This window comes from Puma concolor, chromosome A1, assembly GCF_028749965.1.
Source record: "Puma concolor isolate L17-30 chromosome A1, mPumCon1.1.hap2, whole genome shotgun sequence".
In the NCBI taxonomy this organism is placed as follows: Eukaryota; Metazoa; Chordata; class Mammalia; order Carnivora; family Felidae; genus Puma; species Puma concolor.
Window position 1 is genome coordinate 171220082 of NC_141667.1, and position 25714 is coordinate 171245795.

The 25714-nt window shown below is 42.6% G+C and overlaps 1 protein-coding gene across 1 annotated transcript in view; it reads right to left on the reverse strand.

The window, feature by feature from the left end:
- UBAC2 (UBA domain containing 2) overlaps positions 1-25714 on the reverse strand; it is a 258006-nt gene that overhangs the window by 206396 nt on the left and 25896 nt on the right. The window contains exon 2 of the mRNA XM_086709047.1: positions 8421-8541. The gene's annotated coding sequence lies outside the window, so the exon portion shown is untranslated. The remainder of the gene's footprint in view (positions 1-8420; positions 8542-25714) is intronic.

Genomic DNA, 25714 nt, shown 5'->3' on the forward strand with positions numbered 1-25714 from the left:
AATTTGAGTTTTGATTCTGAAGAAAATGCCTTGAATTGTTTCGATTTTACAGACTCAGAAAGTATAAAAAAAATAATTCTCGGGGCACCTGGGTGGCTGGGTTTGAGTATCCGACTTCATCCCAGGTCATAATCTCATGGTTCATGAGTTTGAGCCCTGCATCAGGCTCCCTGCTGTCAGTGTGGAGCCTGCTTTGGAGCCTCGGTCTCCCTCTCTCTTTGCCCCTCCCTGACTTGTGCGTGTGCTGTCTCAAAAATAAATAAGCATTAAAAAAAAAATTCTCTGCGAGGTGTGAATGAACAAAGAAATCTTCCCAGAATTAATCTTTATTCTTTGAAAGGAGATCTGCAAAGTGATGGCAGCAACATGGTGGAATAAGAGTTTTCCACTGCTGCCCCCCCTGAGGAACACCAATTTTGACAGTTGCCCACGCATGACGTTGCCTTTTGGGAAGTCCAGGAGTTTCGGGAGTTTAGCAGAGAAGCTCCAGCACATCACTGAAGGGGAAAAAAAAAATCAGGAGTGGACCCAATGAAAATGGTAAGAGGAACAGTTTTATTTTACCAACATTGCTTGTCTCACAAAGTCTGTCTCTCTCAGGAGAGACTTCTCTCAGCTGGATGGCAGCTTCTGCCATGGGGGAAAGTGATAGTATGTGAGAGCTGGCTCCCTCAGCTGTGTGGAGAGACCCACTCCTTTCTCGCCGCATCCAGAAAACTGAGGCAGGCTGCATGACTTGGGGCAAGGGCAGGGGCTGGGACAACAGCAGCCTGGGCTCTGTGAGGGCCACAGAGGGATGTGGATCCCTCTAAGCTCCTAACCACTTGTAGAAGTCCATCAGGAAGCCCACCCGGGAGCCACTGAGGGCACCTCACCTGCAGATCCATACAGATACAGCAGTATGGGCAAGATCTCTTAAGGTGCTGGAAAGCATGCAAAAACAGTGCACTTCAAGTCTGAAAAGCAAGGGTTGGCTCTGTGCTCAGGCAAGCCAGTGCCCACCTATGAAATGAGAGCCAATCATTTTCCTTTCTTTCAACACAGCAGGAGCAGAATGCTTGTAGATTCATCTTCTTAAAACTTCCTCTAGCCATGTTCTTTTGTGTACCTGCAGCTTCAAGGGGTCCCTTTCTCTCAGAATCTGAGATCTCCATGCTCTGACCCCAACCAGCCTCTCCAGGCTGACCTCCAAGAACTCTCCTGCCGTGTCTGGTGTTCCGAATACATCCGATACCCTGTTTCTACGCTCACTCCTCCCCCGCTGCCTCTGTGCTCTCCCTCCTCCTTCCTCACCACCCTCTCTCACATTCACCAGTGGAAATCCTTCTATTCTTCAAGGTCCGGGAAAAATGCCTCTTCCTCTGCGAAATTCCCCCTGATCTATCTGAATCTCCATAACACTTGGGTATCCTTTCTTATGTCAGTTACTTCGTTACTTATGTTAATTGTCTTCTCCCCATCCCCAGAAGAAGTGATGATTCTCTCAATGTTGTATGTATCTCCTTCAACTTTCTGTTCCCTCATACAGCCTATAATATGCCTTTTACCTAGTAAAAACACACTAAGCAGTTATTACATACTTCATGGACTTAAAATGAAGCAAATTAAAGATATCAATATTTGTTAACAAAAAACTTTTAGTTAAAACACTCAGCTACGTGCTAGACTCTGTCTTAAGAACTTTTCATGTATTATTATATCATGTAATTGTCATGTAGATATTTCCGTATAAATAATACTTATATTTATTTTCAGTTTACTTGGCTATTTTATAACTACTTTATATTTGGCTACTTTAGGTATAACATCTAATGTTATACCTAATTTGTAATGTGTAAGTTCCAAAATTAAAATTAAGTAAAGTATCAGAGGAAATACAATATAAACTTTCCCATTTAAGGAGACTCATATTTAGGAATTTTACATTTTTTTAATTAAAAAAGGCTGATTTAGGGGCGTCTGGTGGCTTAGTCAGTTGAGCATCCAACTCTTGATTTCGGCTCAGGTCATGATCTTATGGGTTCGTGGGTTCAAACCCTGCGTCGGGCTCTGTGCTGACAGGGCAGAGTCTGCTTGGGATTCTCTCTCTCTCCTTCTCTCTCTGCCCCTCCCTCCCCCCATAAATAAACTTTCTAAAAAAAAGTCTAAAAAAGGCTTTGATTTAAAGTACATTGGTTGTGGGGGCTTGGCTGGTTCAGTTGGTAGAGCACTTGACTCTTGATCTCAGGGTTGTGAGTTCATGTCCCATGCTGGGTGTAGAGTTTACTTAAAAAAAAAAAAAGTACATTGGTAGTTAAAAGAATCAGTGTATATTAGTTAAATGATAACACATAAGGGAGGACAACTAATAAAATCAAGGAATGGATTGTACCCATAACAACAACAACAAAAAAACCCAGTATTTTTTCTCATTAGATCATGATAATCCTATGTTTTAAAAGTGGCTTTTAAGGAGAAAATGTAGTGAATTCCTGCTCTGTGAGAAGAATTCTTTTCCTGCCCTATGCTTCCCATTGCTAGCATAGGGCACAGGCCACATTTTTGACCTCTCATCCTTGAAAGCATTCTCTTAATCACATTCTTAGTTATTCTGTCAGCAAGTCAGAAAATGGATTTCTATTTTATCAGACAAGCCACAGCAATACTCCTTGAAACTGTTGATTTTGTATAGCCAGTCAGGCCTAATCACCAAGTTCACTGTCTGGTCATTGCCACGGAAGTGGTGTAACCCTCTTACTCACCCATTGTAGCTAAGTTTCTGCAGAAAATATTTCTTCTATTTAGTGAAATATATATAAAATAAAACTTACTGGTTTGAACCATTTCTAGGTATAGAATTTCGTGGCAGTAATCACATCCGTATTGTTCTGCAGTCATCCCCACCATCCGTCCCAACATGTTCATCTGCCCAAACTCTGTACCCATCAAACAATAATTCCCTATTCTCCCTTCCATTAGGGAGCAGCTTGGCATCCCTGGTGACCACCACTCAGCTTTCTATCTCTCTGAATGTGACTATTTAGGTACCTCATGTAAGTAGAATCAAGCACAGAATATTTTTAAATCATCTCCTTCCTTAAAAACAAACAAACAAAAAACCCAACACGGGGGCCTGAGTGGCTCCTTTGGTGAAGCAACTGACTCTTGAGTTTGGCTTAGGTCATGATCTCACAGTTCGAAAGTTCGAGCCCCATGTGTTGGGCTCTGCGCTGATAGCGTGGAGCCTGCTTGGGATTCTCTCTCTCTCCCTCTCTTCTCACTCTCTCTCTCTCTGTCTCTCTCTCTGCCCCTCCCCTGCTTGCTCTCTCTCTCAAAAATAAATATTTTAAAACAAAACCAAAAAACCTCATGGTGTTACATAAATCTTAACATCTTTGATTAAATGAATTAGTTGAGTTTCTTGAAAAGTCTAAATAAATCCCCTCCATCCCTCAAAAAAGAATTACAGATGAGGAGTTATTTAACCTGGGTGTGTATCAAAGTTTCAACAACATAGGCTAGCACCACTTGGAGTTTCTAGAAATGTTTCACTCCTTGGTCATAGGGAGCTATCCCAAGAATTCTGGGATTTCCCCAATCTCTAAGAAAGGAGAAATGTATGCTGTTTAATGTTAAAGTAAGAGGTTTTGCTTTTGTTATTTTCCCACTGCATATCAATTTGGAAGAATATTTGCTGAGGGGAAACACATTTTTTTTTTCCACATCAAATCCAATGGCTGATCTTAACCGGTTAAAAATTTCAGTGTTCTTTTACAGGTAGTCTAGTTTTACGAAAAATGAGTGGTTGGTTTTAGTTTGCCTCCAAAATATCATTAGAAAATCCATAGTTTTTCCTGATTGTAGGTAACAATTGTTGGTATATGGACTCCCTTTTAGTTTCTAAATGTAAATTTAGACAAAGGGAGTGATTTATTTTGGTTCAAACACCTTTTTTTCCCCTTCCGCGTTGAAGAAGAAAGTATACTATGTGGTTATCAGACCTCATGAACATGGTCTGACATCTCAGCTGCCCTTTGACCTCTGCAGCCACTGCAGCACAAACCGGCTGGCTTCCGGCAGGTGTAAACTGGCAGCTCCCTGCCTCAGTGACTTCCAGCACTTCCTGTTTTCTGCCCTGAAAATGTCTACTTGGCACTTAGGTGTGTGCGACCTGAAGTGTGGAGAGGTGTCATGGGTAATTTTCTGTGTCAGCCTGGCGGGGCTAGAGTGCCCTGATACGTGTTGATCCACACGTTGTGTTTCCCAACACCATCTGAGTGTCCTACAATTCACTTCTGACACTAACTACCCAGAGTTAGCATAGACCCCACACATTAAGAAAGGCTCGGTTCTACGAGACCGCTTCCCCTTCAGACACCAGCTTGAGGTCTTGGGGGCCACTTGAACTTCTGTTCAACTCCGCTGCAAATTCAGGGGTTCTAACAATGCCCCCCTCGTGTTTGATAATTCACTAGAACAACCCACAGAACTCAAGAAAGTGTTATAATTACCATTTTATTATAAAGGAGATTCAAATGAACAGCCAGATGAAGGGGAACTACAGGGTGAGGTCTGGGGGGTCCAGAGTGCAGGAGTTTCTGTCCCTGTAGAGTTGGGGTATGCCACCCAACTGGTACATAAGTAGGTCACCATCCAGGAAGCTCCTCTAAACCTTCGTTTTCAGTTTTTAAAATCAAGGTTTCATTACACAGGCACAATTGATTAAATTATTGGCTATTGGTGATTAAACTCAATCTCCAGCCTCTCTCCTCTCCCCAGTGGTTGGAGGTAGGGTTGAAAGTTCTAACACTCTAATCATAAGGTTGGGTTTTCCAGCAACTGTCCCCCATTCTGAAGCTAACAAGCTCCCCCACTGACCCTGGTTTCATCATTAGCATAACAAAGACATATGTCTCAAAATTCTAAAGGTTTTTGAAGCTCTGTGCCAGAAACCTGGGACAAAGACCAAATCTTATTTTTATTATACCCTACCCTTCTTTCAGGACTGTCTGTCTCATGACCCACCACTTGCCATCCAGAGGAAGATTCTGGCTGCAGAGGGATGGGGATGGTGGGCTCCAGACTCTTGTATTGGGAACCCCATTTTTGCCAATGATCAATGAGACTGATTTCCTTTTTTAAAGTAAATAAGCAGACACACTGACCGAAGTAAGCATTGGTCTTATTGATGAGGGATAGAAGCAGAAATATCTCCACCTTCAGCCCAGAAGGCTGACCTGTAGCCTGCATAGTTTCAATAAGGATCAGATAAGTGCTGGTTGCTATATCCTTAAAGGGTCTCAAGATGACCTGTAAATTTCATCGATAGTTAATTTCAAACTGAATGGTAAGCACCAGAAGTAGTTTTAGGAGTAGAGATTCCAAGAAACATTTATGATCAAATACTCCATGCATGTTCTCTCCCCCTTGAGCACTAAGCATATAACCACCAGCCTCACACAGCCAGGGTACAGCTCTTTCTGCCCGTAAGTCCTGTCTCCATGCTGCTTAAATAAACTTACTAAGCTGCCTGGTGAAACGTCTCAAGAATTCTTTCTTGACTGTCTCGCTCAGCAATCCTGCAATATTACTAACTTTATTAGGTTCATGAAAGAAAAGTATATTCTCATTAATGTGACTTTGAGCTTGGTTACCCCTTTGTGCTAGCCACGGAGAGTCAGAGCCTCCTTCTATCACTTCAAGGAAGGGCTTGATGCCCAGATGTGGGGAGCAGAGTCAGCAAGCAGCTGTTTGACTCTGTCTCAAATGCAGAGGGTCACCTCCCTTCACCTGAGGTCACGTCCTTCCTGGGCAGCGCACAGCCAGTGATGAGCAATGTGAGAATAAAGGCCCACTCATTTCAGCTCAATGCAAGACAACCTTAAATTCACTCCAAAGCCACCCGCCAGGTTGGCCAAGGTTTTGATGGGTCTACACTGCATTTCAACTTCTTTGCTTTCTGCCTAACCCGATCTTCTCTCCTTAGAGTAGGTGTCATAAACATCTTGCCCTCTGAACTCCATCTCAGCATCTTCTTCCGGAACACACACCCCCCCCCCCCCCCCCCCGGTGACACATCTGCAAAAACATAAATTTGGTGTATGGGCTAAGAAGGGTGTGGCTCCTTCCTGACAGTGGCTTCAACAGTAAGGGAAATAATGAGAATGGTCCTGTCCTACCATCTGGTATCAGTGATCTCAGCTCCAATTAGATTCCTTCGACCCCCAATTTTCTCCTTTAGGATGAAACCCTCAAGATTATTGCCATCCTCCTTAACAAAGCTAATCTTAAGTGATTCTCCTTCCTTGAATGGCTCTCCTTCCTTTTCCTACCCAGTGTGGTGTTGTTTTTGAGGAAATTGGATTTTTAAAAAAGTAATTAATGACTGATTTAAAGGATTATAGTCTCTCTACGAAGTATTGTTTAGGGGTGTTTTCCTTGGAGACCTTCACGCCTTGGTCTCCCCTCTCACCTAAACACAGAATCTCCTCAACCTAAAACTCTTGCGCTCACCTTTCTCTTCAAAGACAGCCTGTTATTCAAGGTCCATCTCCAACGTCATCACCTGTTGCACACATACATAAATTCTGTGTTCCGGGATGCCTGAGTGGCTCAGTTGGTTATGCGTCTGACTTTGGCTCAAGTCATGATCTCACAGTTTGTGAGTTCGAGCCCCACATCGGGCTCTGTGCTGACAGCTCAGAGCCTGGAATCTGCTTCAGATTCTGTGTCTCTCTCTCTCTCTGCTCCTCCCCCTCTCTGTGTCTCACTCTCTCTCAAAAATAAATAAACATTGAAAAAAATGTATAAAAAAAATTTCTGTCTTCCAGCCACATCAAGCTGTTTGATCTTTGAGCATTAGGCACATTTCTAAAACCATACCTATATCCATGCTCTCTACTCTTCAGGCTGCCTGCGTGTACTCCCCTGTCTTAATTCACACTTCTAGTCCCTCTTCCTGCACGAAGACTCTCAGCTTTCACTTACTTCTTTGTGCCCTGAACACCTATATTTGGGAGTCATGTGCTACCTTGAACTGTTATTGAACTGTCCTTTCTTCCATTTCAACTGCATACGTACTCCTGTACTCCGGTCTTGTGGAGAGTCTTATGCTCAATGTGTGTTTGTTACTTTCTCTGACCCCCTATGTCACCTGCATGGCAGATGTTTCAGTCGCAATTGCTACATGAGGAGCCATCCACAGCCCTGTGGTTTGAGCTCAACTGCAAGTTCTCTCATGCAGATGCAATCAGGTATCAGCTGGGCTCTCAGCATCTGAGGTCCCCTTCCCCCCTGCATTATAACTTTCAGGGGATCACATGCTTGGTCTACCTAAGGTAGGGCTTGCTGCTCATGTTAACCAATGTGGTTACTCCTATACTTTATCTCACTTCAAATATCAGCATACTTGATTTGCATATCCAGAAGTAAAATAGGTTTCATGAGAACAACCGGGGACCAGGTAGGCTTGGTAATTCATCTCAGTCGTTGAACTAAGTTCTTAGCCAGCAGCTGCTCTCCCTCATGGCTAGTAATGCTCTGCACTAATTTTACTGTCAAATGGATACATGAAGAAGACAGATGCAAACAGATTTCCTTGAGATTGGCTTAAATTTCCAGGGGAGATCATTCTATCACATAGCTTTCTTTCCCTTTCAATAACATTTTCTTCCCATTCATTGTGTGCCAACACCCATTATGTGGCATAGAAATGTTAATCATCCATGTGGAATTTTATGTTTTCAGAGTCTCTGAAAAAATCAACCCTCTCCCCCTGCCCCCACCAACTGAGCTCACAGACCACGGCCCTCTGGACATGTACAAACCAGTCTGGTTTTTTTGTTACTAGGTTACCAGCCAAGTTGCTAAACTGATTCAACTCGGTGGTTAAATACCTGTGAATTCAGGGAAAACTAGTCAAACTCATTTAAATCAGTCCCAGACACAGAGATGGGCCAGTGTTTCTCCGTGTATCCCATATTGTGTGTTGAAGTCCCCAGCAGAGAGGACGAGCAGACAGTGGGTGAGGTGATGACACTGCAGGTGTTGTTAGTGCTCTTGCTCTCGAAGTCACTACCTGTGAATATACGCCACGTAGTAATGACTGCGTCAGACATGCCAACTGGATAGTTTGACTCAGCTTTTCACTTTGATGGGAGGAACCTCAGAAGAAGATGAATGAATAAGACCTGAATATGTATCACATTCTGAAACCAGGCATGTGGAAGCATGTCTCCAAAGCAGGTTAGAGACTTGCTCCCCCTAACATCTCGTCCATCTCAGTCAGCGGCACCACCGTCCACCTAGTCCCTCAGGCCAAAGCCTCAGAAGCAACATCTCTTTCCCTCGCCTTACCCACCTCATGGCGCCCCTGCTGCCATGTTTACAGGAACAACATCAACCGAGCTCTAGCCTTACAATTCCTACATTCTCATACCTACCACTCATCACCACGTCCACCAACATCACGTCAGCCCGAGCCACCTGGCTTTCCTACTGGGACAACTGCAGTAGTCTTCTACCTCCTTCAGGGATTCAACCAAAAAATATATTTTTTCATTTCTGCAAGAAAAAAAATACCATAACAAAATCAACGGCAAGTGACTAAACAGGAAAAAATCCCTCTCTCTCTCTCACACAAAACCAAGTTTAGGTGCCTTAATATATAAAGAGTTAACACAGTTTATTATTTAAAAATAAATATTAAAAAAAATTTTTTTAACATTTATTTATTTATTTATTTATTTATTTATTTTTAAATTTTTTTCAACGTTTATTTATTTTTGGGACAGAGAGAGACAGAGCATGAACGGGGGAGGGGCAGAGAGAGAGGGAGACACAGAATCGGAAACAGGCTCCAGGCTCTGAGCCATCAGCCCAGAGCCCGACGCGGGGCTCGAACTCACGGACCGCGAGATCGTGACCTGGCTGAAGTCGGACGCTTAACCGACTGCGCCACCCAGGCGCCCCAACATTTATTTATTTTTGAGACAGGGAGAGACAGAGCATGAATGGGGGAGTGTCAGAGAGAGAGGGAGACACAGAATCCGAAACAAGCTCCAGGCTCTGAGCTGTCAGCACAGAGCCCAACGCGGGGCTGGAACTCACGGACCGCGAGATCATGACCTGAGCCGAAGTCGGACGCTTAACCGACTAAGCCACCCAGGCGCCCCTTAAAAATAAATATTTGAGGGGTGCCGTGGTGGTTCAGTCAGTTAAGTTTCCAACTTTGACTCAGATCATGATCTTGCAGTTCATGAGTTTGAGCCCTGTGTCGGGCTGTGTGCTGACAGCTCAGAACCTGGATCCTGCTTCAAATTCTGTGTCTCCTTCTCTTTCTGCTCTTCCCTGCTCATGCACTCTCTGTCTCTCAGAAATGAATAAATGTTAAAAAAAATTATAAAAATAAATATTTGAATAGAAAAATAGGCAAATTATTTGAACAGTTTATAATAAAGGAAATATAAATAATTCATGAATAAATGATAAGATGCTCAATCTCACCCTAACAAGAACAATGAAATTCAAGGATTAATGAGATGCTGTTGACACTTATAAGATTGGAAAAATTCAAAATACTTAATAATGTCCTCATGCTGATGAGACAACTAATGTGAGTGGGAAGGCAAATTGGTCCATTCTCTTTGGAGGACAATTTAAAAAGTAATAGTGAATTTTCATATGCATTTACTTTCTTTGACTTGGAAATTCTACATCTAGGAATTCATTTTACAGATATATTTGCACATGAGCTTAAACATGTAAATACATATTGCGGTAACAACAACAACAACAAAAAACCCAGCCAAATGCCCATTGGCAGAGAGCTGGTTAAGTAAGTCCTAGAACAACCATGGAGTGCAATACTATGCAACAGGGAAAAAGAATAAAACAAAATGACTTGGTATTGATAAGAGAAAATTTCCTAGAAATATTATTAAATTGTAAAAATCAAGATGCAGAAGACCATACATAATACAGTATTATGTTTTAAAATATGGGTTGGGGGGGCGCCTGTGTGGCTTAGTTGGTTAAGCGTCAGACTTCAGCTGGGGTCATGATCTCATGGTTTGTGAGTTCAAGCCCCGTGTCGGGCTCTGTGCTGACAGCTCAGAGCCTGGAGCCTGCTTTGGGTTCTGTGTCTCCTCCTGTCTCTCTGTCCCTCCCATGCTCATATTCTGTCTCTATCTCTGGATAATAAATAAACGTTAAAAAATTTAAAAAATATATGGGTGGGGAAATATACATATATTACATATATTTCTTGCATATGCATAAATTATTTCTGGAAGGATATACAAGACAAGGGTAATGGGGGGAGCCTGGGTGGCTCAGTCAGTTAAGTGTCTGACTTTGGCTCAAGTCATAATCTCGCGGTTTGTAGTTTGAGCCCTGTGTCAGACTCTGTGCTAACAGCTCAGAGCCTGGAGCCTGCTGCAGATTCTGTGTCTCCCTCTCTCTCTGCATTTCCCCTGCTGTACTCTCTCTCTCTCTCTCTCTCTCTAGAAAATAAATAAACATTAAAAAAATAATAAAAAAAAAAGACAATGGTAACAGTGATTGCCTCTCGAAATGAGACGTGAGAATTAGGGGTAAGAAAGAGGAGACTTACTTTTTACTATGTTTCCTTTATGACTTTTGAATTTGTACTACATTAGAGGATTACCTATTTTTTTTTTAAATCCCTATTATATAGTTAAAATTTTTTTCCCATAAAAGGAGTTCAAATGATAATTTTATTTTGGTAATATAAAGTTAAATTCTGAAAGATAAATAGAAAAGAATTAGTTGTATCCTGTCATTTTAAAGGAAACCATTAGCGATGTTTCCTGGAAAAGCATGAGGTTTTACCTAAAGAAATAATAAGAAATTTCACTTCTTTTATGTCTTTCTGTTTTCAGAATTATTACATATAAACTAATATTCAGACAAAATAATAGCTAATGATAACAGTGTTTATTTACTACGAGCAAATACTGTGTGAAGTGCTTCAGAATAACACTACTGTTCTCATCTCCCTATAATAGATGAAGGAATGAAAAGCTCAGGGAGATTAATTAACTTGCCTAAGGTCACAGAGCTAGAAGGTTACAGAGCTGATGTAAACCTACACAGTCAGACGCCGGAGCCCACATTCTCACCCACCGTACAGTTTATTTATTGTGTTATTAATGACTCATTTGTTTCACACAAAACAACACTTAAGGGTACATAATTTCCAATTAAAAACAAATACTTATCAGAAATAAGCATTTAAGACTCTCAAAAACTGAGAACAAACTGAGGGTTGATGGGGGGTGGGAGGGAGGGGAATGTGGGTGATGGGCATTGAGGAGAGCACCTGTTGGGATGAGCACTGGGTGTTGTATGGAAACCAATTTGACAATAAACTTTATATATTGAAGAAAAAAAAAAGGAAAAAAAAAGAAAAAAATAAAATCACTTATGTAACCAAAAAAAAAAAAAAAGAATAAATTAATGTTCAGATAGAAAAAAAAAAGAAATAAGCATCTAACCTTGACTGTAGTAAATAAAAACACAAATGTTATAAATTCACAAGTCCCATTAATAAGGCCATAATATTGTTCCTGATTTTATGGTCGATGATTCAGAAAAAATAAAAATATTGTATTTGAAGACATTTGAATAACAACTGGGAAATATGACTGCTGGATTATATATACAGTGCACATGATTTTCTGTGTTTATATTCTTGATCATCATGAAATCTTTTTAAAAAGTTTTTTATTTTAATTTGAGTTAATATTTGTTTATATCAGTGTAATATCAGTTTCAGGTGTGCAATACAGTGATTCAACAATTCCATGCATCACCCAGTGCTCATCACAAGTACTCCTTAATCCCCATTAGGTATTTCATCCATCCCTCCACCCCTCCCCGCTGGTAACCATCAGTGTGTTCTCTATAGCTAAGAGTCTGTTTCTTAGCTCTAGCTTAGTCTTAGCTACAGCTTAGTTATAGCTTGGTCTGTTTTTTGGCTTCTCTCTCTCTCTCTCTCTCTCTTTTTCCCCCTTTGCTCATTTGTTTTATTTCTCATGAAATCTTGAAGTAATAAAATGTTTTAGGTCAGTGTTGAAGATTGAATTGTGCACCCGTCCCCCACACGTTGAAATCCTGACTTCCTATTATGGGTTGAATTGTGTTCCGTCAAAATTCTTATATTGAAGTCCTAATTCCCATTACCTCAGAATGTGACAGTATCTGGAGAAAGGGTCTTTACAATGGTAATAAAATTAGGGTGGTAATCCAATATGACTGGTATCCTTCTAAAAAGGGGAAACAGGAGGGACACCTGGGTGGCTCAGTCAGTTGAGCATCAGACTTCAGCTCAGGCCAAGATCTCATGGTTTGTGGGTTCGACTCCCACATTGGGCTCACTGCTGTGGACACAGAGTCTGCTTCCGATCTTCTGTCCTCCTCTCTCTGGCCCTCCCCCCACTTCTGCTCGTTTAAAAATAAACATTTTAAAAAATGGGAGGGGGGGAATAGGACACAGAGACAGACATGCACAGAAGGAAGATGGTATGAAAAGACACAGGGAGAAGACATCCATCTATAAGCCCAGAGAGAGAGGCCTGAAACTAATCCTTCCTTCACCGCCCTAAGCAAACACTGGCCTCCCAACCCACGAATGTCACCAAATTTGAAAACAGAGCCTTTGCAGATACAATCAACTTAAAATGAAGCCATCCTCATTTGGGGATGGGCCCTAATCCAATATGACTGGTATCCTTATAGGAAGAAGAGACAACACAGACACAGGAGAACCCCATGCGAAGACAGAGGTGGAGCCTGAGGTCATGTGTTTACAAAGCAAGGCACACCAGGGACTGTGGCAACCCCAGAAGCTAAGAGAAAGGTGTGGAGCAGATTCTCCCCTAGAGCCTTCAGAGGCAGCACAACCTTGCCCGGCCCCTTGATTCCAGGCTTGTGACCTCCGGAACTGGGAGAGAACACATTTCATTTGTACTGCATTGGGCTCCCCAGTACTTGCTGCAGCAGCCCCAGGAAGCACATACAGTTGGGTTTCCTCCCATCGGGTTGGTATGGGAGGGACTTGTTAAGGAAGTGCTCCCGGAAGACCATTAAGGGAGGGGTGAGGGGAGCAGACCTCAGAGTGCTCAGCCAGGTTCCATGGGCTGTGCTGATATCACCTGGCCCCCGGGGGACTTTGGAGTGTAAATGATGCTTCATGGTGAACTCACCCTAGTCAAGGGGGCTAGAGTTCCTGAGCCAGCACCCCACCAGTCACAGGTTATAGACCACGCCCAAGGGACTTCACTGCAGGCTAGTGGGATTCAGGAACTCCAAGGTAGTTCTCCATAAAAACACAGCCCATGTTGCTTATTGAAATTGAAAGCACTCCCAGAGAGGGGAAGAAAGTAATGGTAGACAGGGATCCAGGCAGAGCGACAGCATCATCCAACCCATCAAATTATCTGCCTGTGATATCTGGAGTCCAGAAAGCTAGATGCTGATTTCCAGTCCTGCTATTAACCTGGGTAACTTTGGGGCACACATTTGCATCTTGGATCTCAGTTGACTCTTTTGTTAAGAGGAACTAATGTTCATACTTTTACAATTTTTTCTTTTCACAAAATGTTTGCTCTTCGGATGGTGTAGCTACATATCAATTGCTAAAACATAAATGGTTTTGTATGGGGTGATAAATAGCCACTCCCTTTACTACTTTGGTCCCCTCCCTGGAACCCCTGGATTTCCCTAAGATCCAGCAATAAAAATGCTAGGCACAGTTGGGGATCTCTACAGCGCTATGGCCAATGTTCTAACCAGCCGGCTGTTGAAGATTTTGACTATCACCCCCAGATCAAGCACTTGCTGTGTATCTAATTCAGTGGTCATGCCTGTGAGGGGCAGAAAAGAATTAGACCATCTCTGCCTTTAAAAAGGTTTAACTTGGGCACCTGGCAGGCTCAGTCAGAAGAGCATGCAACTCTTGATCTTGGGGCGGTGAGTTCAAGCCCCACGTTAGGTGTAGAGATTGCTTAAAAATAAAGTCTTTAAAAAAACAGTTTACACTTAATGGAGGTGGGAACAAACACAGTTTAAATACTTAGGAATAATTGTGCGCTAAACTCTGTGCCTTAATCCATTCACGCTACTATAACAAAAAAAACCCATAGACTGGGTGGGTGGCTTAAACTATTATTTCTCATAATTCTGGAGACTGGGAAGTCCAAAGTCAAGACATCAGCAGATACAGAGACTCGTAAGAACCCACTTCCAGGTTAACAGATGCCTGCCTCCTGTGTCATCGCATGGCAGAAGGGGTGGGTTGCTCTCTGGGGTCCCTTTTATAGGGGCACTAATCCCAGTGATGAGGACAGAGTCTTCACCTCCCAAAGGCCCCACCTGCTAATACCATCACATTGGGCATCTATACTTTGACATATGAATTTTGGAGAGGCACATTCGGTCCATAGAACTCTGCAATTCTGACACGAAACAGTGAGCGTTTTCTGGGGAAAAAAATTGTAAAAACATTTTACAAGGGCACGGTATTAATCTTTGACTTTCCCAACGGATTGAGTTCACTGATGACCCTTAGGTTTCAGTAAGTCTCCAGGATATTCAAATTAAAAATTCATCAGTCAGTGGTTTTGTTAATGCAGTTCCTACCATTTTATTACATTTTTTTTCACAAATTAATGGGCTCTTTTCACATTGTGTAAATGGACACAACTAAATATAATACACAAGGAACCTGTAAAATTCTGTAACCAATATTTTCTGTAACGGGATCTGTGGCATGTTAGTTTCCAGCAAAAAGAAGTTTCTCAGAGGAAAAATAAAATGGCCAGTGCAAAGACATCTCTGATTTCTTTCAGTGTATTCCAAGCCACATGGGTGCAAAAGGGAAGAGGTGATGATGGAAGAGATACCATCTTCCCAGTGCAAGGCTTTGAAATGTAAGTTCATATCCACTAGACCACAGACTGAGAAGATGAGTGTTTCATGACACCACATTGATTGACCATCTGGACTGTATTTGGTCCAAGTCCTCACCTCAGTTTCAGTAATTCTGAGGCATAGAATATGACCAAGACCTCCCTGTGGATGCTGCCTGACTGGTAGTGTTATGCCCAGAATTCGTGATCCCCAAAGACCACCAGGGAGCCGAGTCAGATGCAAAAGCAAAGAGCCTTTATTCGAGCTAGCTCCAGCTCAATCCCCTACCTGCACGAGGCAGCGGTGAGACACCGGGGAGAGAGAGAGAGAGAGAGAGAGTGGGTTTCAAGAGCACAAAGGTTTTATAGGGATCATGGCCTTAGCCTATTGGCTGGGGAAGGGTCGCGGCCTCAGCCAATTGGCTGGGGAAGGACCAGAGTCCCGTCATGCAGGTTTCGGGGCATGGTTTGAAAGGTTTAAAGTAGAGTGATTACAAAGAGAAAAGCCCATCCCCCTCCTGTCCTTGAGCTCCTGCTCTCAGAGTGTCAGTGGTCTTGGGCCTGCTCCCCCAAATCAGAAGAGTCTGGCCCTCAAGTCACCCAGCCTCTTTCTCAGAGGTGCAGAGAGAGTAAGTGCTGGATTGTAGGGTTTTCTTGCCATCTTTCCCCCTTCATCTGAGCTCTCCTTTCCCCAGTGACTCATCCCAGCCCACCCCCAGGTGAAACAAGGAAACTCAAGGCTTTCCTCCACCTGTTCTACATCCTCAGGATGGCTCCCTGACCACAGATCTATGCCTAGGCCCCAACTCATGTTGAACGGGTGAGTGAGAAGTTACTCAAGGGGAGGAGGTGTGGTCTGAAGTTTGAGCGGACAGAACAAGATGGAGTCGGCCGGTCTAGGTCTGCTCTTTCAGTAGTGTTCTCAAGGCCCAGTGAGATTCAAAGATGGCAATTGGAGCTGCAGAGTTATGAGGTGAATCCAGGACCCAAGTCTGCTGAAGCAGCAGGCATTGGGGAAAACTTCAGTTCTTTTTTCTGGTATTTTGAATAGGGCTTGGAGAATAATTTGAGAACATTGTGAACCTCTTCATAATTCTATGTTGGCATCTAATTGTTTTCATCATAAATTTGCCATTACTGGAGTATTATAAATACTGAATATTAAAATTTTTAATATGAAAATATTTTTAAACTGTCACATTACTCTTTTGGGTAAACAAACACAGGGCATCTAAGTGCCATAGCAATTTATAGGTTGTGATCTCACAGTTCATGAGATCAAGCCCTGTGTTGGGCTTTGTGCTGGATGTGGAGCCTGCTTAGGATTCTCTCCCTCCCTCATCCTCTGCCCCTCCCCTGCTCTCTCACACACACACGCACGCATACACACACACACACACTCTCTCTCTCTCAAAATAAATAAATAAGCCTTAAAAAATGCCATAGCAATTTAATAATCACATCATTCATTTAAAAACACAGATCGCTTTTTTCCCCCAATTTTTTTAACTTTTTTTTAATTTTGAGAGAGAGAGGGACAGAGCAAGAGTGGGGGAGGGGCAGAGAGAGAGACAGAGACAGAAACCAAAGCAGGCTCCAGGCTCTGAGCTGTCAGCACAGAGCCTGATGCTGGGCTTGAACTCACAGACTGCTAGATCATGGCCTGAGCTGAAGTCGGACACTTAACTGACTGAGCCACCCAGGCACCTCTAAAGCACAGATCATCTTTACAGATGAACAGTTCACATTGTTTCTTGTTTCTCCGCAGACTTCTATTTCTTTTCTACTTCTTCCTTAGTAGTTTATCCTCATGTAATTTTTTATGCTTGAAAGTTTTTTATTACTCACCCTTTCATGATGCTTTGCAATAAAAAATGTACATATAAACTTAACTTTCTGTGACCATAAAATTGAAAGTGATAAACATTTCTTTTGTATTGAGTTGATATTATAATTACTCTTAGTCCGTAATTGATTAATACAACAAAAATATATTACAAACTTTGATGAATGATGAAGTATAGAGTTTTATTGAAAATATTGCCCAGGGGCGCCGGGGTGGCTCAGTCGGTTGAGCGTCCCACTTCGGCTCAGGTCATGATCTCACAGTCTGTTAGTTCAAGCCCCGCATCGGGCTCTATGCTGATGGCTCAGAGCCTGGAGCCTGCTTCCTATTCTGTGTCTCCCTCTCTCTCTGCCCCTTCCCTGCTCATACTCTGTCTCTCTCTGTCTCAAAAATAAATAAAAACATTAAGAAAAAAAAAATTAAAAAAAAAGAAAAAAAAAAAAAAAAAAAAAAAGAAAATATTGCCCCAAACTAGAAACAGCCTAGATGCCCATTGATAGAAGAATGGATAAACCAACTGTGGTATATTTATACAGTAGAAACTTAACAATAGAAAGGGACAAACTACTTATTCATGAAACAACATGGCTGCCATCTTGAAAGCCTTATTCTGACTAAAAGAATCTACACATACAATAGCACAGATTATGTGATTCCCATTTATATAACGTTCTAAAACAGGCAAAACTAATCTATGGTCGAAGAGCATCAGAACAGTGGTTGCCTCCGGAGTGGATTTGGGACAGGCACCAGCAAGGAAATGATGTCAGGGAACTTTCTGGGTGATTGTAATGCTCTGTAACTTGATGGGATTTGAGTTACACATGTGTATGCATTTGTTGAAACACACAGAGTAGTTTCCTTAAGATCTGAGCGTCTCATTGTTTGTTCATTTTGCCTCAAAAGAAAAAGAAACAACTGGTAACAAATATTGAGTTCTAACTATGGCATGTTTGCTGAAGTATTTCCGGTGAAAACATACGGAGGCCTGCAATTTATTTTGAAACATAGCTGGATTGATAGATGGGTAGAGGAAAGGACAGATGGATAGATACGTGATATAGGCTTAGTAAAATGATTCTGGAATCTAGGCAGTGGGTATATGCACATTTACTGCAAAATTCTTTCAACTTTTCTATATGCTTGAAATTTTTTATAACAAAATATTGGAAAAAATTTACTGAAAATGCACCTCTTACAGAGATGGGTGAAATATATTCAACCACATATTTCCCCTTCATGTATCCAGGGAATGTTGACTCTTGCTAGAATTAACGCTAGGTCTAGCATCCGCTTCATCCATATTTTCCTCTTCTTAAAATGTAAGCACTATGAAAACATGTAAGTCGATGGGGAAAATGGAGGCAGGTGGAGAGAAGGCCTCCAGTTGAGAGCGAAAGAGAATCTGACCTGTGTTGGTGGTGTGGAAGGGGGGCCCTGATATCAGAGACAGTGCAGCGGTAGAATCAAATGGACTTACTGCAGAGAGAATGATACAGAATCGTAGATCTTGATACAGAACCAAGTTCTTGTTTAGGGAGAGAAGACAAAGCTGTTTCAGAATTTTTTTTTTTTTTAAGTTTATTTATTTTGAGAGAGAAAGGCAGAGAGAGAGGGAGAGAAAGAAACCCAAACAGGCTCTGCACCTTCAGCACAGAGCCCAACACAGACTCATGCACCGTGAGATCATGACCTGAATCGAAATCAAGAGTTGAACCTTAACCGACTGAGACACCCGGGCGGCCATTTCAGAGCTTTCTAACCCCAAGGACAGTAAAACTGAAGATCCCATCAATGAAAATAGGAAACACAGTAAAACTGAAGATCCCATCAATGAAAATAGGAAACACAGTCCAGAGCAGAGAGAAGTCATTTCTGAACAGTTTTATCTTCAGTCACCAAAGGGATACACCAAAGTCTGAGCAGAAATTTAGAAGTGTGTGTATGTAGTTTAGAAGCAAGTTCAGGGGCAAAGACGGATATGTGCACGATGGATAACCCTAGCTAGCTGATTTCACGGCTCCAGTCACCCAGCAAGTGCTCATGCTGTACCAGGAGCCATTGCTTCGGAATATCACCTGTGGGCCTGGGAGTTAGGTACTTTGAGGAAGGAAGCAGTTCGTGAAATCAGATTAAATCACTAAAAGATGGAGAAGGGCATCTGGGTGACTCAGTTGGTTAAGTGTCTGACTTTGGCTCAGGTCATGATCTCGCAGTCTGTGAGTTCAAGCCCCACATTGGGCTCTGTGCTGACAGCTCAGAGCCTGGAGCCTGCTTCAGATTCTGTGTCTCCCTCTCTCTCTGTCTCTCCCCAACTTATGCACGTGTGCTCTCTCTCTCAAAAATAAATAAACTTAAAAAAAAAATGGAAGGATAGTTAACAAAGAGTAGACAGTGAAGAGGGAGGGGAATAAAGCCTCACTGAGCCAAGAGAAGGGGGAGTTTACAAAAGGAAGGCATGGTCAGATGATACGATAAATGCCGTAAAACCTAAGTAGGATGAGCAGTGAAATGGGGCCGCTGTATATTATGGACAAAGCAGTTACTCTCAACCAGGGCAATTTGACCCTTACACCTGGGAGGATGGTGCTACTGGTATCTGGTGGATAGGAGCCAGGGACACTTGCTTAACATCCTGCAACGCACAGGACAGCCCTTCCCACGATGCCCACCCCAAATGTCAATAGTGCAGAGGGTGAAAACCCCGCTGATTCAGCAGCCATAATAGTTCCTGGATTTTCTGGCATAAATCCATTTTCAACCATTCATATCAGAGTATGTGTCTCAAATATGGGCTTAGAAGACGTGTTCCCCAGTGTCAGGAACCTTGAGATGAATCATCCCTCAAATTTTAGCCAGAGGGATGAAATCTGCCTTCTACCTTATTTTGGAGCCTACTTCCCATTGGCTGGCCTCTTCTCCACTCTCGTTTGTTAAATTCTTAGTCTGGTGCTCCTCAATGATTCTTAATCTTCCACGATCTCCAGGAACCATGCCTTATCCTGCTTTCTACCTTTGCACAAAAATTCTCACATACCTACCTACACACACACACACACACACACACACACACACACACAGGAGTGTGTCATTTTGCACAGTCCTTATTTTCCTCGACATATCTAACTTCTCCTACTCATTCAGTTGGACTAGCTCTTGCCGCTTCTCTGCTCCTCTGGGCTCCACCCTCTACACTCCGGAGCCCTTGGTGTCCCACATATTTTAAGGTTTGAAAATTATGTGCTGGCCCTGACTCCTTGATGAGAATTAGAGCTGACAGTTTTCTGGAAAACAAACAAAATTTGTTCCTTCTCACCTGGTCCTTCACATCTTCTCCCCATAGAACCTTTCCAGCGAATTTCTGAATTGGTTAAAATCTACTGGGCTAAATTCCATATTCTTCATAGTGCCAACTTTTCTCTTCCCTTACACGGAATTTCACTTTCCTGCTTTGTCTATGAGACCAAAGGGTCAAATAGTTTTAAAAATGAAAGAATTAGGGACGCCTGGGAGGCTCAGTTGATCAAGCGTCCGACTCTTGATTTTGGCTCAGGTCATGATCTCACAGTTTGTGAGATCGAGCCCTGCGTTGGGCTCTGCGTGGACAGCATGGAGCCTGCTTAGGATTCTCTCTCTCAAAATAAATAAATAAACACTTAAAATAAAAAGGAAAGAATTACATTCAATAGCTCTCTCCTCTTAGCACACTCCGTAGCACCTCTTCATTTCTCCTCTTCCTCCACCTCCCGTTTGTATTGGCTGGAAGAGCTTCCCTTGCATTTTGGCCCCAAAGCTTTGACTTCTTCTGGGGCTTTATTCAGAGTTACTTTCATTCTGAATTTTCCAGGGAGTTAGAGGAAGTAGGCGCTGGTGGCTGTGGTCTATTCTCCCCTAGACAATGTGTCACATGTGTACACCCTGAGTGTCCTTTGGCTTGAAAGCCAGAAGGACCAAAGGTTAAAACTGAACTTCTTATAATCAGTCTGAGCAATTGGCAAAAAAGGACGTGCACAGTTTCTTTTCTTTTCTTTTAAATATGTTACGGTTTACCTAAGTTATTCTCTTCCTTTGAAAATGCTCTAGAAAATAAGACAACAATGAAAATTGATTTTCCAAACTGTTATTGGATACATCAATCTGTTACTTTTAAGTTCGCCTCCTACTCCTCTTGTTAATACTTTAATGAGTTTATGTTAATCAGATCAGTAAGGACTAAATTTTTAATGATGGATATTTTATCGCTGGTCTCCTAGTGGTCAGCTTTAATTTTTAATCTGTTTTATTTATTTAGACATTGGCCGTTTTGATCGTTTGTATATTTGGTCTGTGACTCATTTCTGTAAGGCTGGTTTCATGTAAAATGCTGAAGCACAAATAAGACAGTTATATAAACAAATGGTGGTTTGATAACAGGCTCAATGGGCATCAGCCATGAAATATTGTATTCAAAGATCAGAGAGCAAGAAAGAGAAAAAGTAGACTGAAAAAAAAAGAAAAAGAGAGAGCAGAGGCTCAGGGACCTGTGGGGCAATAACTAACCATCTAATATCTGTGTCATTGGAGTCCCCAGCCTTTGACTAGTGACAGACAGGAAGCCAAGAGGAACCAGAGAGTAAATTCTACTCCTTCCAGAAGACATTCTGAGATGCAGTAGTTTATGCCCCCTCCCTTCCCCCCATCTGAACACATTCTGCAAGTCCAGGCTTTCAACCTATGCTTGTCATGAAGCTGTAGCCGCCCCTATGCACCCCTTTGTGACGACTCTCCCTCCGTCCAGCCTCCTTCCTGCTTCCCTCCCCACTGCTGCCTGGAGCACGCACTCTCATTAGCACGGTATCACAGAAGGTTGGATTCTATTTTCTAGCAAACCATATCTTTTCATCCTTCTGGAATCCTGTTGTTTATGTTACTTCTTCTACTTATGTCTTTCAAGTTTTTAATTTTTCTCTCTTGCAATTTCCATTCCTTTATGTATTTGGTCTGTCTTTTAAGCCTTTTTTCCTATTTGCCTTCGGTACCACCAACTTGGGTCTTAACAGTGACTATTTTATCTTTTAATAGTTTTTAATATCTTTTAATAATAAATGTTCCAGAAAGTTCATGTGCGTGTGCATGTGCTGTGATTGAATCTTCTTATGTGCTTTTTTTATATTTTAATTCAGCTTTCGTCTGACTCCTTCAACAATGTTATTTCCCTGAAACCTATTACGAGTCTTCTGATGGTTGTTTCTCTGTGGCCACTGGGTCCCTTCAAGGTACTAAATTAGCTTCTTATTGCTACTGTAGCAAATTACCTCATTACCTTGTGGCTTGACACCATGAAAATGTATTCTCTTACAGTTCTGGAGGTCAGAAGTCCTAAAATCAAGATGTCAGTAGAACTTCATTCCTTCTGGAGGCTCTAGGGAGGAATCCATTTCCATATTTTCTCCAACTTTTAGAGCTGCCTGCATTACTTGACTTGTGGCCCCGTCCTCCATCTTGAAAACACAGCACTCCAACCTCTGCTTCTGTGGTCATTCATGTCACCTTTTCTGGCTCTAGCCCCGTGCCTTCCTCTTATAAGGGTTTTTTCCTAATTATATTGGGCCCACTTGGATAGTCCAAGATCATCTCCCTTTCCAGATCCATAACCATATCTGCAAAGTCCCTTTTGCCACACAAGGTAATATAGTCAGAGGTTCCCAGGATTGGGATGTGAATGTATTTGGAGGGGTGTTATTCTGTCTACCACCTTACTTAAAGGGAAGCCACTCTGCGAAAGATGAAAGCAAGATGGTGCCTGTCCTGCATGCCTGCAGTGTGACAGCTGATATGTCATCCGTTCCCCACTGTAACACTGGGAGGAAGGCTCCTTGACCCTTCATCTTCTCAGCTACATGGGCTTATATGTTCTAGCCTTGCATAAAAACACATTATCTCCCTCCCTCCATCTCCAGCTTCTTGGAATTCAGGAAGGTCAGTGGGATCCTACCAAGATACCATAAGGGACCAGAATTACCCTTCCTTTGGGGGTTCTATAATAGTTAATTTTTTTAAAATGCTATTATTTTTTTAATGTTTATTTATTTTTGGAACAGAGAGAGAGAGCAGGAGCAGGGAAGGGACAGAGAGAGAGGGAGACACAGAATCTGAAGCAGGCTCCAGACTGAGCTGTCAGCACAGAGCCCGATGCAGGGTCGAACTCACAAATTGTGAGATCATGATCTGAGCCGACGAAGTCAGAGGCTTAACTGACTGAGCCACCCAGGCACCCCTCGATGATAGTTAATTTTATGTGCCAACTTGGCTAGGCCATGGTACCCACATATTTGGTTAAACACAGAGGTTGATTTGAAGGTATTTTTCAAGTGAAATTACATTTATTTTATTTTTTTTAAAGTTTTTACCTATTTATTTTGAGACAGAGAAAGAGCATGTGAGCGAGGGAGGGACAGAGAGACAGAGTAAGAGTACATGAAGAAGAAGGAGGGACAGAGAGGGGGAGAGTGAGAATCCCAAACAGGCTCGGCACAGAGCCTGACACTGGGCTCGATCCCACAAACCGTGAGATCATGACCTGAGCCAAAATCAAGAGTTGGACACTTAACTTACTGAACCACCCAAGCACCCCTGAAATTGCATTTGAATGAGTAGACTTTGAGTGAAGCAAAATACCTTCAATAATGTGGGTGGGCCTCATCTAATCCATTGAAGGCCTTAAGAGAAAAAAGAATGAAGTCCCTCAAGAAAGGAAATTCTGCCTCCAGACTGCCTTCAGACTCAAGGTGCAACATCAGTTCTTCCCTGGGTCTTCAGCCTGCTGGCTTGCCCTGCAGACTTTGGACTTACAAGAACCCACAATTGTGTGACCAATTCCTTAAAATCAATCAATCTCTCTGTACACACACACACACACACACACACACACACACACACACCCCTTATTGATTCCATCTCTCTGAAGAACCCTAACACAGGAGAATAGATCTCCACACGCCAAACCCTCTTTAAGAAGGCTTCTCCAATCTTATTCCAGGACTTAGCTCTGGGTCTCACAGCACCTCTCAGGTCCAGTGGGGGAAGGTCATGAGTTTGGCTAGCTTCCCAGAATTTTGTCATTGTCTTATTTGGTAACTCTGCATCTTATGTCTTGGTCCACGACAACGATAAAAACGTAAAATAGATGAGAGCCAAAGATACCCATCCCAGAAACTCTCTCTTTAGGATCCAATTATTTTTTCACTCATTCCCTTATTTTCCTAAGACTCTATTTTTTAGGAATTAAGTTTACTTTTGTTTTCAGTCTCCCGTGGGGAACTTGGGTAGGTCCCAAGTTTTAAAGAGAGGGCAACTTCCTCCCTTTACTTCTTAGAAATCACTGTTTTCCTTCCTGGGGATTATTTGTAGTGTGGTCTGCCAGATCCCCTGCCTTTGTACCTGCCCCCCCCCCCCCCCCACACACACACAATGGACTAATACCCAAGCTCAGGAAACAACTTCAGTCCCCTACTCTCAGCTCTGGGGCTAACCCTGTGCCTGACTGTGGGGAATTTCTAAAGCCTCTGTCAGTAGATCCAGTGAGTCCTGATCATCAAGTCTGCCGTGTTGCTGCGTGTTCTTGACCGTTGGTAGTTCTAGAGGCTGGGCTCCTCGCCCTCACCTAGTACTCAGTTCCAGAGTCTCTTGACTCTTCTCAGTTTATTTTTGTAGCCTGACAAGTGACTGTCCCTTTCAACCAGTCCTGCGGCTGCCAGACACTATTGCTGGTCTGTTTGGGTTTCATGTATTATCCACTCCCTGCTGCCATGCATCAGTGGTCTGCACAACACCCACCTATGACTTCTTTTCTGGACATCTGAGGTGCTAATCACCGCCCGGGCCATTGCCAGCCAACTCTCCTCCAGGCAGGTGATGTTCTCTCTGCTCGTGGATCTCTTTCCTCCCAGCATCTGTCTGTGCCCCATGAGCGTGTCTAGACTTCAGGGGCAGACCCCTCCTGGACTGTCCTGTCCCACCCACCCCCTCCCTAAGCCCCTATTCTGGTAGAGAAGATGTGGAATTCAGAGACTTCCCAGCAGGACAGCTCCATGGAGGTGGGAGCGGGGGGAACCTCATTTTGCACCTGTTCTACTACATTAAACTTTTAGTTGTTATGAAAAAAAAAATCTGATTTTGCTCAATCATATTAGACTCTGAGTTGTTACGGAAAAATATGTGATTTTTCATGTTCTCATTTTACATCCCCCCCCCCAATATATAATATCATTAAATTCCTCGTCACAAATGGCTCTTCTATAGCTCACTAGCCACGAGGTTTTGTTCCCTCATAAAACTATATCAGACAGATTTGAGAATCTGAACCTATGCTGGAAAGCTCGTGTCAGTCTGAGCGTATGAGGAGAGGGTTCAGGAACATTTTCTTCCAGCCCTCCTCAGACAGCAGCCGGAAAGTCTTCAACACATTCTCTCTACAGCTTTGTGACTCATTTCCTCACTTGTAACACAGAAATACGAACATGCTGCCAACCAACCATAAAAGAGTGTTATGAAAATTCCAGTCATAGAGTAATTAAAACTTTATTTCATATATGATTTTGACATTATATATTTATTTATTTATAATGCAATACTCTTGGGTTTGAGTATCTTCTATTATTTCTGGCTCTGCTTGTTGTGACTAGAAGCTGTGAACGCTATAGACTGGATGGAAAATCACTCCCTGCACAGCACCCTGGGCTGCAGTGTCCATAAAACGCAATGTGCTGGCTCAAGAAATTGCATGATTTCATAACCAACCTGTGATCCTCGTTGCCCCCCTTCACATCTGAAAGCACACTGGCACAGAGGGGAGAAAAGTCTCTTTTTTTTCACATCTTTTCATCTCCCAGGTCCTTTTCTAGGACTTCTAGTTACAAAGAGATTTATTTCTCCCTAGGAGTATTATCGCTTCTGGAAGCATCTTTCATGGTCACAGAGT